This window comes from Elephas maximus, chromosome 8, assembly GCF_024166365.1.
Source record: "Elephas maximus indicus isolate mEleMax1 chromosome 8, mEleMax1 primary haplotype, whole genome shotgun sequence".
NCBI lineage: Eukaryota > Metazoa > Chordata > Mammalia > Proboscidea > Elephantidae > Elephas > Elephas maximus.
Window position 1 is genome coordinate 21575120 of NC_064826.1, and position 13675 is coordinate 21588794.

Below are 13675 nucleotides of genomic sequence, written 5' to 3' on the forward strand. Positions count from 1 at the left end.
AGAGGCAGAAGAACATAGTTGGGTCCAGGGCCAGGCAGCTCACAGTTGGCATGAGAGGTGTGCTGGGCACTGAAGCTAGAGAATTGTTGGGTTGGGGTTGTTGAGGGCTGTGAGTACCAGGTAAGAAGTGAGACCTCCTCTGTGGAAGCGAGAAGCACAGATGTCTCCCAAGCTGATGGTTTCAGCCTGGCTGACAAGAAGGCTGGAGACAGAAATTGGGAGAGACAGGAGAGGTTTGGGAATGAGAAGGCTTTGGGCATGCTGACTGGCTGCACTGGAGAGACCTGCAGGGGGACAGCTGAATCTGGACTCTGAGTTCAGAAAGAAAGGGCTGTAGAGATGGTCCCCGGGCGCCCTGGTAGGACCTGCCAGCAGGAGACAGTGGAGAGGGCAGAGGGGGAGAGCAGAAAAGGATGCTGTTGGTGGTCAACCTGAGCCGTGTAGCCTTTTCTTCAGGAAGTTCCCCAAAAGGTTTTGAACATTTAGGAGTTGTCATTTCCTACGAGTTAAAAGATAAACTGCTGAAATGTTGGTTCAACATCCTGTCTCTTATTTTTTCTGTCCCTTGTTCAAGCAGAGCCTGGAGGGGGCAAGGGAGCCCTGGTCAGGGGAGGCTGCAGAGTGGGTGGACGGTGTGTATGGCAGGGGGAGGGACTCAGGCTGCTGGTGTCCACCCTGCAGCCCCCCCTCACCACGCACTCTCCTCTGTTGTCCCTCAGGGACACCTCGCTCACTAGCTCTTGCCTCAGGTGTCTCCCGTCTCCTCTAATGGAGACTCCTGCCATCCCCACCATCTCTGCCATCATTCCCCACCACGGACTAACCAGAGAAGAAAAGAGAAAATCCACAAAATGGAACCCCCAGGACAGCAATGGATAATGAAATGTAATTGCAGAAATGAGGCTCATGGCCTGCGGAAGAGGCTCCTATAATGGTGACACCACCCATCCATTACAGTTTCATACTTTCCGATTCAGCTGGGCCCTGGGTGCTGGCCACACTTTTGCTCAGGTTTAGCTGCCTTCCCTCCCCTCCCCAATGCAAACTTCTGCCTATAGGCCCGCCCCACCGCTGCCTCCTCACTCACTCTCTACAGACCAGCTGGCTTCCTGCTTCCTCAAGAAGCTGGTGGCTCTCAAAGTTGAGCTTCCTCACCTTCCCACCGCTCTGACACTTCTCTCTCCCACCCCAGAAGCTGAGGCAGATGAGATAGGGCATCTTTGCAAAGTTGGGGCTGTGACAGAGCTGTCTGGATGCTTGTTTAGATCCAGGCTAGAGGGTCTGCTGAGTATAGGCCAGGCCCACCCACAGCCTTCCGGTGATGGTGGGGGAGGAGGGGTCTCTGGGTCACAGAGGTGTTCGCTGGTGCGGGCTGCTCGCCTGAGCTGTCCAAACTCCTCTGACAATCTTCTCCTAGTGGAAAGGACTGAGGTTAGCAAGGCTCCCACCGTACTCTCCGTCCTCTTCTCTAGGCATCAGATTTTCTAAACCCCTCTCTCTCTGGTAGCCTTTTGCATGCTAGTATTTTTATGAATTAAATTCAGGTAATATGGTTATTTGCCATTAATTACAAGGAAAAAGCTTTGGATGGTCTAAGACCTCTTGCTATAGAAATTCTTCCTGTGGGCTACCCTCCCAACCTACCTTCTCACCCTTCCTTCCTTCCTTCCTTCCTTCCTTCCTTCCTTCCTTCCTTCCTTCCTTCCTTCCTTCCTTCCTTCCTTCCTTCCTTCCTTCCTTCCTTCCTTCCTTCCTTCCTTCCTTCCTTCCTTCCTTCCTTCCTTCCTTCCTTCCTTCCTTCCTTCCTTCCTTCCTTCCTTCCTTCCTTCCTTCCTTCCTTCCTTCCTTCCTTCCTTCCTTCCTTCCTTCCTTCCTTCCTTCCTTCCTTCCTTCCTTCCTTCCTTCTTCCTTCCTTCCTTCCTTCCTTCCTTCCTTCTCTCCCTTCCTCCCTCCTTCCTTTCTTCCTTCCTTCCTTCTCTCCCTTCCTCCCTCCTTCCCTCCCTCCTCCCTTCCTTTTCTTCATACCTCCAAGATGAAAGGGATATGGGGATGAGGAAAGGACACTGCCTGGTTCCAAACCTTCTCTTTGATTCCTGACTTTTGGATTCTGGGCCCTCATGAGGCACAGCTTTCTAACCTCAGGCTACAGTGTGCCATACTCTTTTCCACTTAGCCTCAATTGGGTAGCTTTTGACTTTCTGAATGTTTTTCACCCAAGAGACATAAAGATACACACACGTAAGTGAAACAAAACCCATTGTCTTCTAATCAGTTCCAATTTACGGCAACTGCATGTGTTACATAGTAGAACTGAGCCTACGAGGTTTTCTTGGTGTTGCTGGGTGGGTTCAAACCTCTAAGCTTTCAGTTAATAGTAAAATGCAAACTGTTTGCACCACCCAGGGACCTTAAATGAAACAAGCGTCAGTTACAAACTTCACCCTTACTATGGGTGGTGCATTCCGAGAGTCTTGATTCTTTCTTTCTTTTTATTTATGTTAGTCTCAATACACATTTTTGAAAAACACTAGGCTAGCGTGAGTGGTTTCTCTTATTTTCAACCAAGGGCCTAATTTGAGAAATCATGTTAACATACCTAACTGGTAGCTAGAGTGTGGGCATGAGGATTATATTCTTCCTGTCCACCAGAAACTACGCCTAGATCTGACCCATCGGGGATAGCAAATAAGTTTCAATTTCTGTGTCAATCTGGTCAACTGGCAGTGGCTCCCTGAGAGCTGTGTGGAGGGGAATCTGAAGCTCTATCCAGACCCAGAGGGACAGGGTGCCATGATCCACTAGTGAGGTCTGCCTGGGGCAGCGTGGTCCCTGGTGGTACAAACAGTGAACACGCTTGGCTGCTAACCAAAAGTTTACCCAGAGGCACCTTAGAAGAAAAGTCTGGTGACCTACTTCCAGAAAATCAGCCCTTGAAAATCCTGTGGAGCACAGTTCCACTCTGACACATATGGGGTCGCCATGAGTTGGACCTGACTTGATGGCAACAGGTGGCCAGGTGCCGGAGAGGTGGGTATGCCATTCATTCCACCATCCACCAAGGGCCTGGCATGGAGCAAGTGCTCACCAAAGACTTGTTGAGTGAATAAATGAAATATTTTCCACCTCCCGTCCTCATACTCTAGCCAGGTCAACCTGCATGATGGCTCTCCTACTCCCACCCTAGAATTCATGTTTGCCCAGAAAGAATTCTTAAGAAGCTTTTAAAATAAAGAGATGAGATACTTCAGTGTCCAGGTTTCCCAGGGACCTTGGTATTCTTCCTGAGCCCCTCTGTATCTTCCAGCACCCACATGGGCCCTGATCCCCTTCAGCTTCCCAGGCTCTGCTCCATCTTTGCTGTCACCCCCAGGGGCTCCCTGCCTTGGACCTGTTCCCAAACCTGGCTCCTGCTCCTGTGCTGTGGGTCTCCTGACTTCTAGGAGACCTCTGCTCTGCCCTGTGGCTTCTCTCCTCATCCTTGGCATCCCAACCTGGAGCACCCTAGAGAATAAGCACATGCACACAGATGGGGCCTCCATCTTACATGGTATCAGTGAAATGTTGGCATCAACACTGTGCAGTTCAATGGATGGCATTTATAAGGCCTTTCTAGCCATGGTCTTGTAATTCCCACCAAAAGATTGGGTGGGACTATGCAAATAAGGTGCTGTGGCCCACCAAAAGGATCAGATAGCTTGCTAATAATACAAATAAGGGGCATAGCACACTTGTGGGGTGGGACCATGCAAATAAGGTGTATGAAACCCTAACCAGGGGATTGGTCAGTTTTACCACCCGGCTAGGCTTAAAATGAGCCATCCCAGATGCAGAAGGGGGGAACCTGAATACCACCCAAAAGAAGAGACAGGAGCGGAACGCATCCTTTGAACCCGGGATCCCTGTCCTAAGAACCTCCTAGACCCAGGAAACAGAGAGCTGTAACACCGCAGATGGTGCAAGACAGTGAGAAGCGGCAGTAACCGAGGCAGAGGACCAGCAGCAGCTGAACCGGAAGACCAGTGTGGACTAGCCCACCCATACAGTGAAGCGGCTATGGTTGGGATGCGGACCTGTGGAGTGAGACAGCTGAGTGTCTTCAAGCCGAGGCTTACTTGTGGAGTGCGGTGCCCCCAGGGACTTATTGGTGGAGCTAAAGAAATTTGTAACACTTGCCTGAGCAGGGCAGAGGCCCTGCTGAGGGGCGGAGGGCTGGAAAGAGAGGCCTACCTGTAGGCAGGGCTGAGAAGAGGCTGTCCTGATCAAAGAACTACCCTGAGTCATTTCTGATTCTGAATTGTAACCTGCTACTTCCCTAACAAACCCTATAATCGTGAGGATTGTCTGTGAATTCTGTGTGACCATTGCAACGAATTATTGAAGCCAACAGAGAAGCAGAGAGTGCCGTGGTAGGGATGGCTGGTGTCAGAATTGGTAAAAAAGTTAGTGAGAGGTGGTCTATCAGGCCTCCGCTTCATAGGAATCCACCTTGGGCTGTTGATGCTGATAGATTCTCCTCCCTCTTTGTGAAGTTAGAGGAGGAGGTCAGGAAACGTCTCTGCCACACCACCATTTTCACATGCTGAGTATAGATTCCATCCCGGGGGGCTAACAAACGGAGCAGGGAAGACTATAAAGGCAGTTTTCACATGTCTCCACACACATCATGAGTGCCGTATTCTGGAGCTCAGGGGCCAAAGTGTTGATTGTAAGGAGAAGGGAAAGAGGGCAGCCACCTCTCTTGCTGTTTCAGAGGCAACTGTGCGGACATGAATGTCAAGGCTCTCTGCTCAGGCCAGGACGGAGCTGCAGCCACTGGAATTCTGCCCCTGATGGGACAGGGCCTACTGTCTGCCTGCCTGCCAGAGAATTTGGCTCAATTTTCCATGAAATCACACGCAAACCATTCAAGGATGCACACACCACAGGTCTTTACCTCCCTGGAGTCCCTTTCTCTCTCCCTGATCCCCACGCTCCCCTGGGTGACATTTAGCCTGAGGGGAGTGGTGGACAATGACCAGGGTTCTATGAGGACAGCTCTCCCAGGCAGCCACCTTCGAGCCTGCATGGGCCACTCAGCCATGCAAGGCATCTGCCTGGGGCCGATGGGCAGGAATTCGCTGCAATCTCCCTGGCTCTTTCCTTGGCACTTGGAGCCATTTCCTGGAACAGAGGGGGAGGAAAATATTTCTCCAAAATACCAAGAAGAGTTATTTTGGGCATAAGATGTACAAAATACGAGGACGCTCCTTTGGCCAACATGGACATGTTCCCCTCACCCCAGTGTCCTCAATATGCTTGAAAAGGAAAGAACCTATATGCATCCGCTGTTTTTCACTCCTGGCTGGAGTCCCTGGATGGTGCAAACAGTTAACATACCGGGCTGCTAACTGAGAGGTTGGCTGTTTGAGTCTACGCAGAAGCATCTCGGAAGAAAAACCTGGCAATCTACTTCCAAAACTCAGCCACTAAAAACCTTATGAAGCACAGTTCTACTCTGACCCACACGAGCTTGTCATGAGTTGGAGCCAACTCAATGGCAGCTGGTTTTCTTTCTACCTACAAGAGATAAGTGGTCAGCCTGGCCTTTCCATTCATGGGTGGAATGGGACAGGCTGGGCTGTTACAAACCACCCTCCTTGGATGTTTGGTTCTGCAAACCCTCCTGGTAGGAAAGAAATGGGGTGCCCCTTCCCCCACCAGTCCCGGCAAACCACTGCCCATCTCAGAACTCTATTGAAGGAACCCACCAGAGGCAGCAGAGGTCAGTTTCTACTCTGCAAAGGGCAGTCCGCGAGCCCGTGCTCTTGGGTGGCTCCGCCAGTCCCCTGCCTGCCCAGCTTCTCATGGACAGCACATGACCTGGTCCCTGCCCTGTCTCCCCTGACTACCAGCTTGTCAGCAGGAATGAACCTCATCCTCTCAAAGCTGTTATTCTCAAACGACAACCAGGCCACTTGTCTCTCTCAGAGGAATGCATATAAGGAATCCAAAGTTCCCCCATCTTTAAACTGTTAGAACAGGAGGGTAAAGGCTACCATTGGGAAAACAAACAAACAAACAAAAACCCAACCAATTGCTGTCCAGTTGATTCCAACTCACCGTGGGCGACCCCATGTGTGTCAAAGTAGAACTGCACTCCATAGGGTTTTCAACGGCTATGACTTTTTAGAAACAGATTGCCAGTTCTTTCTTTTGAGGAGCCTCTGGGTGGGTTAGAAGAACCAACTTTTCGATTAGTAGTCCAGGACTCCCGATGGTGCGTGGTTAAGTGCTCAGCTGCTAACAAAAGGTTGGTGGTTCAAATCTACCAGCCCTTGCACAGGAGGAAAATGTGGCAGTCTACCTCTGTAAAGATTACAGCCTTGGAAAACCTAGGGGGCAGTTTTACCCTGTCCTGTAGGGTCACTGCGAGCCCGATTCGACTTGGCAGCAATGGATTTGGATTTGGTTTTGGACTGGACTGCTTAAAAGTCTGTACCACCCAGGGACTCCAAAGCAAGCCCCTAAGGGGAGGAAGACTCACCTGGAGCCCACAGGCTAGAGAGGAGGTAACAGTGAGGAACTTGTGGGGAACAGGCCTTTCCCATGAGCCGCTGCTCTGTCGCCTCAAGAGGAGCCCCATTTCAGAAGAAACCCCATTTTATCCATCCTGAAGAAGGCAATTTGCACAGCTGAGGGCAGCCTTGGGGAGTCCAGGCTCAATTGCACTGGGACATTTGGGTTCTTCCTACACTTTTTCTTCCCCCTCTGCTCTGTCTTCATCCTTGTCCTCAGGCTCTAACAGCCTCTCTGCGTTCAGAGGTCGGAGGTCAGACCCCGCTAGAAACTGAGTCCTGAATTCTGATCCACAGAGCAAAGCTATGTCTAGTGCTCAGAAACCGAAGCTGGTACCCGCGACCCCCTCCAGAGTCGAGGGAGGGTCCCTGATCTTTGAAGATGTGCTCAAAGCAATTTCCAAAGCATCTCAGCTCTGCGGCAACAGCGACGCTGGCGACTCGACAGTCTCCTGGGGCTCAGCTGACCCTGCGCTGCCCCAATCCAGCCCAGCCCTGAATCCAACTCTCCCACTTCCCGCCGCCTTGCCTCTGGTGGAACTCGGGGCAAAGTTACCATAGTCCACAACCAAGCCATCGCCCTGCTCCCAGCCTGCCTCTGTTTCCCCAGGTGGGGTGGGGGTGCCGCGTCCTGCCCAGAAGGGAAGGGAGCACGCGCCGGCCTTACCTCGCAGCCTCCAGCTCCGCTATTCCTCCGGGCTCCATGCCTTCCCGCAGCTCTTATAGCCGCCCGCGCGCCACTTGCGCAACCGCCTCGCCGGCCCGCACCCAGTGCCAGCGTCTGCCCCGCCCCGGGACCGCAGAGGACCGGCCGGTGCGCGCCGTGGGTGAGTGGTGGCCTCAGGGAAGGACCCGGAGGCGCCCAAGCCCCTCGCACCCTCGAATACGTCCCGGAGGACTGGGGACCCCTGGCAGGAACGAGAAGTCCTCGAGGTCCGGTCAAAGGTGCTGCGATGTTGTGGCGCCGGGATAGGCTGGTGCCTTCGAGCGGCGCGGGCAAGAATTGATCTTCTGGGGGCTCGGGCTGCTGCCCCTGGACACTCGCGCCCTCGGGTGTCTTGGCGCTTCCACGCGCTTAACTCCGACGGGCGCGACACTGGGGAGCGGGGGACTGGAGAGGGTGGCTCGCCGCTCGCCCAGCTCCCACACCCGGGATGGGGGCGCTCCTACCCGCACCCCCGCCCTGGCGCGCAGGGAACTGGGGACCCAAGGCTCAGGGCATGTGGCCTCCCATTGGCACCGCCAGAGACATGAGTTTCCAAGTTAGGAGTCCGCTCCAAGGCCACACGCAGGTCGCCCTCTCCGGAGGCTGGAAGGAGCACCGGGCACTGAGGCTTTGGGGGCGCTCCGAACGCCCCTCGAGCCTTCATGCTGAACGCGCTATTCCGTGTGTCTGCCTGTGTGCCAGACGCGTGATATTGCCACACCACGACCTGTGAGTAGGTGTTATCCTGTAGCTTCAGGGATGAGGAAACTGAGGTGCAGGGAGGTTAAGTGACTTCCCCCAGGTCCCCCAGCTGGTAAGGGATAGAGATGGGCCAGAAACCCAGACACGAACAACGAAATCAGGCCCAGTCCCGTCGCGTCACCACAGCGAAGAGCAGCTCCGAGAACAAACCGGTCCTTTAAGAACCAGAACATCCCTTCAGGTTATATCAGCTACCCCTTGCTCTGGGGCCGACTACAATTCATGGCGAACCCATGTGTTTTAGAGTCGAACTGCCCCATAGGGTTTTCAATGCCCTGGTGGCACAAGGGTTAAGCCTTCCACGGCTAAGCTAAAGGTTGGCGGTTCAAGGCAACCCAGCGGCTCCGAGGGAAAAAGACCTGGCGATCTGCTCCTGTAAAGATTACAGCCTAAAAAACCCTATGGGGCACATTTACTCTGTCACATGGGGCCAATATGAGTTGAAATCGATCCCGCGGGCACCTAACATAACAAGTCTTTTTTTTTTGCTAAAATATTTTAAAGTAAATCACACATGCTGTAACATTTAATCCCTAAATATTTCGGTATGCCTCTCTAAAGAATAAGGAAGAATTTCTACAAAACCACAAGACCATTGTCACACAACAGTAATTTCTTAACACTGTGAAGAAGCTAATCTACATTCAATTTTCCCTAAATGTCTCATAAAGGTCTTTTATACTTACTCCGTGTGAATCCAGTTGTTATTAAACACTTAATAAGTATTTACTGAAGGAAGGGAGGAGGAAGGAAAGGAAATTGAGCTATATATTTAAGAAAATCAGACATTTTTAACATTGAATATAATTCATAATTATACCACTACCAAAAAGGGAGAAGCCAACTGAATATCCAACATAGAAAATTAGTATAATTATTGAAAAGCCACATTAGGGCAATCCACAGGCATTAAAAATATGTTGTAAAATAATATTTAATGATACAAGAAACATAATTATATTTTGTAAATTGGAAAGAATCATACCCACACAGATACACACACTCATATCAAAATAAAAGGTAAGTAGGATTAAGAATGATTTTTAATCTCTTCTTTTTGCTTTTCTGCTTTTAAGAAAATGTCTACAGTGGAATTAGTTTATAAAGAAAATTTTTTTACATCTCACAGAAATGGTGGTTTTTCTTCTTCATTTTTTCCCTCCGTGTACAGGCTGTAGCACTCACTTGGTGCTGATGCTGAATGTAACCAAGCCTTTCCTTATCCCCAGCATCTTTGTAGCATTAAGCAAGGCAACAAAAGCCAGTTGCCATCAAGTGGATTCTGACTCATGGTGATCCCATGTCTGTGACAGTAGAACTGTGCTCTATAGGGTTTTCAGTGGCTGATCTTTCAGAAGTAGATTGCCAGGCCTTTCTTCCAAGGTGCCCCTGGGTGGACATGAACTTCCAACCTTTCAGTTAGCAGCCAAGTAGTTTAACCATTTACACTTATTTGGAGGGGCTTTGGCTTCCTTGTCTTAACATCACCTTCTTTGGGACCATGGGGTGGGCTGGGTCCTGGGGCTACTGCCCCAACACTAAGCAGCGCTTGAGACCATATTGCGAAGGTATGGACTGCTGTCTGTCCATCCATCACCTATTTTTTGCATTTGGTGTATTTTTAAAATATTATTTTATTTTTAAATAAATAATAGATGAGGGGGGTTAAAAAAATTCAAAAGGGGCAAAAAGATATGAAAACTCAGTGTTCCCCCAGTCCTCCTTCTCACCCTAGAAGTAACTGTTGTTACCAGTTTCTGGTGTATTCTTCTAGAGGTATTATTTTTCTATTCTTCATAAGTATATATATTTTCTTCCAAAAAAAAAAAAAAAAAACCCTACACAAATGATGTCATGCTATTCACATTATTGTTCCTATACCTTCCCTTTAATTTTTTTTTTTTTTTGGAAAATTTCAAATATCTATAATATACTTACGAGAAAAAAATGGCGTAGGGCTGCATAGCCAATTATTGTAAGTACTGTCAATAAGTTGTACACCAGTAAAAAGTTGAATTGTCAAAAGTTCTGTGATATATTTACAACAAAGGCAAAAAAAGTAACTGTTGAGGCTGCTTATGTATAACCAAACACCTCATGGGATTTGGTTCCTTGGTTTGGAGGTTTAGGGTCATGATTTCATGGGACATTCCAGTTAATTGGCCTAATAACGTGTTTAGTGCTTCTGTTCTACCTCCTAGTTCATTGTATAGTGCCTGGAATCTTAAAAGCTTGCAAGGGGCCATCTAAGACACAACAGTTGGTCTTTATTTGTCTAGAGCAACAGAGGAATAAGGAGAGTCAGGAACGGGAAGAGGTGTGCAGTATATGGCTAATTGTCTCCATGAATAACTTCCTCCTTTGCCATGAGACCAGAAGAACTAGATGGTGCCCGGCTACTATTACTGAACATTTGACTGAAGATTCTATAGAAGAATGTTGACCAAAAGGGGGAAAACGCAGAAGAGAATTTCAAATTCTCATGGACTCCAGGCTTACTAGAGCCATGAAGGCTGGATAAACCCCTGAAACTATTGCCCCGGGATAATCTTTAAACCTTAAACCAAAAATATCCCCCGAAGTCTTCTGAACCAAACAATAATTTAGCTTAACTAGTAAAAAATGTCTGCCTTGAGCATTATGCTCTTTCAAGAACTATCTGTATGGGAGCAAACTGACACCAGCAACTCACAAGATAAAACAGGAACCTTAGGGCACGCTGAGTTTATATTAATGGAGGAGGAACAACTCAGAAAAGCAGGGTGAGAATGGCTGCACAACTCCAAGAATGTAATCGACACAGCTGAATTGTACACATAGAAACTCCTGAACTGGTGTATATTTTGCTGTGTATATTCACAACTATAACAACAAAATAAATAAAATTTTTTAAAAAGTTGAAAAAAATGGCAAAACAAATCTCTATGTACCTGTCACCTAGCTTCAACCATTATTAATCTCTTTTTGTTTGCTTAATGTATCTAGAATATCATTTCTTAACAGTATGCGTATAGTCAGCATAGATTCCATTTTATGGATACACCATAATCTATCTAACCATATTGTTGCAGACATACTATTGTAATTAATATATTTGAGTATATTTATTGGAGCTCTGTGTGAGTATATCTGTGGGAGAAATTCTGATAAGTAGAATTGTTTCGTCAAAGGCTGTGTGAATTCAAAATAGGACTATATTGCTAACTCTCATTTCTTCGGGATTGTAGCAATTTACATTTGCAATTGGCTGCAGGTAACAGTGACTTAAGCAACAATAGCATTTATTATCTCTTAAAACCAGAAGTCTGGAGGTGGGCAGGTGCCTTTGCTCAGTGAGATCATCAAGAATTCTGCTCCTGAATCTCAAATTCTCATGGATTCCAAACTTTCTGGAGCTATGGAGGCTGAATGAACCCCCGAAACTATTGCTCTGATAATCTTTAAACCAAAAATATCCCCTGAAGTCTTCTTAACCAGAAGATAGTTTACCTTCACTAGTAAAGAATGTCTGCCTTGAGCATTATGGTCTTTCGAGATTTATCTATATGGGATCAAATTCACAAGAGTAACTCAAAAGGTTAGTTAAGAACCTTAGGGGGCAGTGAATTTGTGTTAATGGGGGAGGAACAACTCAGAAAAGCAGGGTGAGAGTGGTTGTACAACTCGAAGAATGTAATCAATGTGGTTGAATTGCACGAGCAGAAACTGTTGAATGGGTGTATGCTTTGCTGTGTGTATTCTCAATAACAACAAAAAATAAAATAACAAACAAAACTCAGTACTGCTCTGACACACATGGATTGCCATATTGTCACTGGTAGCGTGCAGTAGAGGGTGGGAGAGGCGCGAGTGAAGATGGGAATTTGCTGGTGAGAAGATGGGAAGGAGCTCTGAGAAAGTCATAGGAAATAGCAGGTGCCTTGGAGTTTGGCAGACTGCACAAGGTTGAGGAAAGAGGCCTACAAGGAATGGAGCAAGAACAGTGACTTTTCCCTCCCTCTAATTATTTAATTACCCAAATAATCATGTTCATTGCAAAAAATTAGAAAATGCAGAGAAGCAGAGCCATGACAAAAAAGTCATCCCTAATTCCTCCACGCAGAGGTAACCCCTGCTAATATTTTGCACTGTTTTGCCCAGACTTTAGAAACATCTGACATCCTGGCTTGGAACTCAGCCTGGAAACCCTGAAGGAAGAGCTGACAGCCAAGAGGTTGCTCCAGTAGGCTCCTGCCCTAGGCTGCACACTTTCTCTCACCTGATCTCCTGTTGGAGGGGAAGGACTTGGCATGATCCTTGGTACAGCTGGACCCTCTCCAGGTACCGGGGCTGAACAGGCATTTGGGAAGATACTGTGGACATGCAACCAGAAGCCTCGAGCCCTGCTGAAGCCTGAGCTTTGTTAGACATCACCCAGCCCAACATTTGTCCCTAAAGATGGGTTTTACCAGGCTGGTTGCATAATCGCTGATAGGCAGCTAGAGTACAGCTTGGTGAGGATATACCTCTTTTCCTGAAGTTAGAGAAGAAGGAGGGCTTCAGGTGCAGACCATAAGTCAATGAGAAGGCGTGTGTACCCGCCTTGTATAGGGCACTGTGCATTAGTATAAGGCACAGTTTACACCCTCGAGGAATTCAGTCTTCCAGGAAAACGTGGAAACAACTCCATGGACTCCTGACTGTGGCAGCAATGTCTACCACACAGGTTATAAGGCATGGTGTTCATGAGGGCTGGCCCTGTTGTTGTCAGTTGCCGTCGAGTCAATTCCAACTCATGGTGACCCACCTGTGCAGAGCAGACCTGCTCCATAGTGTTTTCAAGGCTGTGACCTTTTGGAAGCAAATCACCAGGCCTGTCTTCTGAGGCACCTCTGGGTGGGTTTGAGCTGCCAACCTTTTGGCTAGTAGTTGAACACTTAACTGTTTGCCACCCAGAGATTCCTGGGGCCTCTTATTAGTGTGCGAGTTACTTATATCCTCTCTGCCTCAGTTTCTTCATTTGCAACAATAGCATCACAATGCCACCTCATGGGGTTACTTTGAGGATCATATGGGTTACAAGTAAACCACTGGGTAGGCACTCTATAAATATTCATGATTAGTTAGAGCAGGGCCACTCCAAGCACTCTGCCCAGTCGGGGGAGTCCAGGGGGCTCCCTGGAAAAATTTGCCTGGGCTGAGCACTTCGGGGGGAAGGAGTCCATTTGTGCTGCTCAGCGTTGAGAAATGCAGGGACTGGAAAGCCCATCTGTCCTGCTTTTACACAACCACCAGGCTGGGTCCTGCTTTGTCCCATCATGGCCCGTGACGGGGCTGCAAAGTTGGAAGATCTGTTTGCCCAGGGCGGGGGACAGGCCACCAGGAGCGTTTCTCCTGTCACACATTACTTAAGCGGGTTGCTGCACTGTGCCCTGCAGAGGAGGCATGGCTGAGCAGCGTGCCTGTCAACCCAGCTCAGGAGACCCTTCTGAGCTGGGCTTGCTCCTGGTGGTGCAGCTTCCACCTGAGCATGTCTTATGTGAGAGTCGCTGTCCTGTGCTTGGAGGTGTTCTGTGTCACTTAAAAAAAGTGTCACTGTCCTGTGCTTGGAGGTGTCACTTAAAAAAAAAAAGTATCATTTATTCTGATTATGCCAGGAATGAACATTGCTTGT